The sequence below is a fragment of the Mandrillus leucophaeus genome, unplaced genomic scaffold (genome assembly GCF_000951045.1).
Source record: "Mandrillus leucophaeus isolate KB7577 unplaced genomic scaffold, Mleu.le_1.0 Scaffold27, whole genome shotgun sequence".
Lineage (NCBI taxonomy): Eukaryota > Metazoa > Chordata > Mammalia > Primates > Cercopithecidae > Mandrillus > Mandrillus leucophaeus.
The window spans coordinates 4,482,630-4,486,855 of record NW_012102809.1 but is presented as its reverse complement, the minus strand read 5'-3'; the positions used below and the strand labels follow the sequence as shown (position 1 = coordinate 4,486,855).

The 4,226-nt window shown below is 44.3% G+C and overlaps 1 pseudogene; it reads right to left on the bottom strand.

The window, feature by feature from the left end:
* Positions 1-3,601: 3,601 nt before the first annotated feature.
* LOC105542872 lies at positions 3,602-4,222 on the bottom strand (annotated as a pseudogene).
* Between the last annotated feature and the right edge of the window lie 4 nt (positions 4,223-4,226).

Here is a 4,226-nt window from a genome sequence, read left to right as displayed (position 1 = left end):
TTTTCTGCTAAAGCTTTGGCTAACTTTCTCAAAACACTCTCATAATAAATAGATGTTATCATTTTATTGCCCTCCAGAAAATAAAAAAGCAAAATTCCTTGAGCATCCAGAAAATCTTTTGCCATGGCCTTTGCTCTTGACTGGTTTGCTTTTACTTTGGCTGAAGCACTTCCTCCTCCTGGTAGCCATTGCTTCGATTGTGCCTTATCCTCAGGATTGAAATGAAAGCTATGTTTCATTTCCTGTTCTAATTCTTTGAAGGAATGCTTCAGGATCTTGATCCCACTAATTTAAAATTTCTATTGAAAGCTCTTCTCTTGTTTGCAACTGATCTGGGTGCAATGGTTTTGGCATCCGTCAAGTGGAAAGTTTGCTCAATTTTAATTTTTCAGTCAAAATTGTGTAAGTTGAACCAACTGAGATGTCTATGGCATTGGCTATTGTTTCTGCCATTAAATCCCCTTCAAAACTTGACGTAGATGGTCTGCTGCTGGGACCTTCATCTTCAACATTCTCGTCCTCTCTTGAAATGAGTTATCTGTTTGTAAACTGCTGACTTCTTTGGGGCAGTATCTTCATTATGATTGTCTTAAATCATCAGTGATTTCACTATTCTTCCACTCAAGCTTCACCATAAATTTGATGTTTGGTCTTGCATCAATTTTAGCAGAATTCATATTGCTCTGATAGGTGCTATTTTCAAACTGATGTCTTATTCTTTTTAGTGCCTCAAACTAGATCCTGTTCAGACATATTACAAGTTAGTTTCAGTTTACTTTGGTGCAAAACAATTTTGAAATCCATGCATAGTTTTTTCATAATACTCATTTTCCATGAACCTTCTGTAGACCCTTCATGTAAGTGTCTATTATTTTTGTGTTTTGGGAAGTGTCTGAAATATTTCATAGTTTAAAATGTAAAAGATAAAGTATCAGTAAGTCATAAGCAGCAGCTATGAAGTCTAGAGCAGTCTACCATAGTGGTTTTGTGGGTTATTACCCACAAAAATGTCACTATTATTGTCAATTATGAAGGTCCCTGGTATGCATGTCTAAAACCTTGCCAAAGATCATTCTTTATCTCCAAAAGCAGATCAATGTAAATCAGGTTTATTTGCTAAGCCTGGAAAAAGTTAATCTTGTAATTTTTAAAATTATTAATAAGTAGCCAAATGATAACAGCTAATATGACTCCTCTTAGCAATTATTATACATGTAATTATATATTACAGTCATTCCTCAGTATCCATGGGTTATTGGTTCTAGGACCCCTGTGGATACTAAAATACAAGAATGCTCAAGTTCCTATAGAAAATGGTATCGTATTTGCATAAAATCTTTGCGTACAACCCATGCAATCCTCCTACGTACTTTAAACCATCTCCTAGATTAGTTTTAAGATCTAATAGAATCTAAATGCTTTGTAAATAGTTGTTATACTGTATTGTTTGGGAGATAAGAAAAAAAGTGACAAGAAAAAAGTCTATACATGTTCAGTAGAGACTCAACCAACCTTTTTGCTTTGTTTTTGTTTTTTGTTTTCTGTTTTTTTCTTTTTTAAAATGGAGTCTCACTCTGTCACGCAGGCTGGAATGCAGTGGTGCAATCTCAGCTCACTGCCTACCTCCCAGCTCAAGTGGTTCTCCCATCTCAGCCTCCTGAGTAGCTGGAACTACAGATGTGCACTGCCACGCCTGGCTAATTTTTGTATTTTTAGTAGAGAAGGGGTTTTGTCATGTTGCCCAGGCTGGTCTCAAACTCCTGGACTCAAGCAATCCACCTGCCTTGGCCTCTTAAAGTGCTGAGATCATAGGTGTGAGCCACTGTGCCTGGCCTTCTACTTAGAAAAATAATACTTTCAATCCACATTGGTTGAAATTTTTTTTAACAAAGTGTCTTTTTTTGACATACAAATACAACCAATACAAAAAGAGATGACTTTTTCCCTTTGATTCCAGTGATAAGTTGCTAAAGAAAATATATATATATTTTTTCTTTATATACAGGGGCCAGACTGGGTGAGGGAGGCCCTGTGTATGCAGGCCTCTGCACAAGTAGGAATCCGGGTGAGAATCAAGGACCACTCTGGGGAGATCTACCAGGATAGACTGCCTGAGTTGAGCACAGGGTGAGATGTGAGCAGATGCTGAGGTCAGAGAGACCAACAGATCTCCAGGACAGCAATTTCATGAAGGCTAGAACCTTTACGATACTCCCCAAAGCAAAACTCAGAGATGTCCAAGGGGAAGTATTGGGTGATTTTTCCTTGATAAGGATTTGTTTTTTCTTCCCTGGAAGGGGAACAAGGCCTCGAGATCATGATGAGTATTAGTTCTGAGGCTGCAGCCTCTTTATCCTATTAGAGGAAGACCTTCTCCCCCTGCTGCAGCCACAGGGTGACCTCAGAAAAAAAAGCAGCTATTTTGGCCACTAAGAGGCATTTCTGCTGCAGCTTTAACTATGGCCTGGCTGGGTCATGGCAGTGGCACTAATGCCTCACTGAGGCAGTAAGGGGCAAGGCTGGAGAGTGAGGGCAGGGGGACTGCTGCTGTCTGGGGGCTCTCTGAAGAAGGAGGGTGGTGGTGGGAAGGGATGCTCTTACCCTCAGCTATCAGCACCAAGAGATGAGAGGAAAAGGCATCTCTAATCTCTTGGTGCTGATAGCTCTGGGAGAAGATGAGGGGGCCCCTGATGTTATTCTCCCCTGGAGACTAAGAACAGAGGTATCTGGGTTATAGGCAAGAAGCAGAGGAGAATGAATGGTGGGGACTGGCAGAGAGAAACAAGCAGAACCTCTGGTTTTCTTCTATGAATAAAAACCTCTAGTCACTGCCATGAAACCAAGATGTTAAGCTTAGAATGCAGCAACATCCAAGAGCCTAGAGAAGCAGTTATCCCCATGGCGGGTCCCATATAACACCTCATTCCTGGTTCTTTCAGCCTCTCTCATACTGACAGCATGATGACAGAGCCAGCCTTCCGCCCAGAGGCTGCTGGTCCCAAGCTGAGTCCACTCCATGGATCCATAAAAACAGCAGGAAAGAGCTTTCCTCACTTCCCTGCATCTTGGCACAAAAGCTCTTCCCACAGTCTCCATCAGAGCATTCCACCTGCGAAAACCTTAGTCTCTCTGAAGCCTCTCTCTATGCCCAGATGTTACACCCAATGCATTCCTCTTTGGGGCTCCAAACCACAGACCCAGGACTCCAAGATTTTCATAAAAGTGAACATAAACATTCCACTTTCCCAAGTGTTTATGTGTAGGGCAGGGGAGTTTGCCAGTTATCTAGGAGCTGCAGAGAAGTGGGAGAACCTCCACCCCAGGGCCCAGGAGCCTCACTATGTGAGGATGAGCTTCACGGCCAGGCCTCCACCCACTCTTCCCTCTCCTCTTCATTCTCTCCTAGCACTCTGGTCTCCCAGGAGAGAGGAGGAGGAGCAGCTCATACCACTTCTCCCAGGGTTCTGCATTCTCGGGGTGCAGCCCGACAGGTGCAGGGCTGAGGAGGCCACAGCTCTGAGGGCACCTGGCAAACGGTGAGACCAAGAGAGACGACAGACCTTAGAAGAGAGTACTGTGATTTGCAAGTAGCTCTGGGAGGTCAGTGGCAGCAGCCACCACAGTGCCTACCTGCATGGGCATGCTGGCTGTCCCCAAACTTGGTTCTGCAGCTCAGGATCTTATAGGAGCAGTCCTCCCCACAGCAACCAGACATGCTGGGGCAAGAGTCATCAATTTCAAATTGCAGGCTTCTCTGAAGAACTGGTAGGGGCCATGGTTGTGCCTGAACACCATTAATATAACCTCCTTCATCTGTGTGCTGTGGGCCATGAGCTGCAGGCTCTGTAGGAGGAAATTCCCCCAGGGCTTTCTGCCACACTTTGCTTCCCATGCAGGACTTCATCCCCTGCAGTCCACATCAAAGCAGAAGTAAGAAAAGGCAATAGTAGGTAACTGCATTCCCAAGCGACGAGGTACCAGGCTGGGTCTTTCTCTCTGTCCTTCCAGCCCCACTCCCTCTGCTCATACATGGTCTGCTCATACATCGATTTTGGTCAGGTCCAAGGCCCAATCCATGGTGGCTGGCTGCAGTCCGGACCCTCGCCTATACTCAGTGGTGACATTTAGTCCGGTTTCGATCAGATTTGCTGAACAGCAGGAAAGCCTCCAGAAGGTCTCCAAGCCTGTTGACGGCATCCCCTTTGGCACAAACAGCATCCATGGCT